Raw genomic sequence first — 284 nt, forward strand, 5'->3', positions numbered from 1 at the left:
TCCAAGAAAATAATCTTGTAATTACTTAGAAAAACAGTCTTTTATATATAAAAAAAACTATATTACATAGAAATGTACAAACAAATAAAAACCCAGCGAAGCGGGTCCTTGCAGCTAGTTTCTTATAAAGTTATTACTTTTTACCATAAATGTACATGCACAAATTTTATATTATTTTCGTGTTTAATTTTTTATTATCATTGTGTACTGGCACAATGAAGTGACGTTTTTCTCAACACTGGGCTAGTTGAATCTTTTATTTAGTTATTTAGTTGAATCTTTTA

Source organism: Centruroides sculpturatus, unplaced genomic scaffold (assembly GCF_000671375.1).
Source record: "Centruroides sculpturatus isolate CEXI.00-Female unplaced genomic scaffold, Cexi_2.0 scaffold623, whole genome shotgun sequence".
Classification (NCBI taxonomy): Eukaryota; Metazoa; Arthropoda; class Arachnida; order Scorpiones; family Buthidae; genus Centruroides; species Centruroides sculpturatus.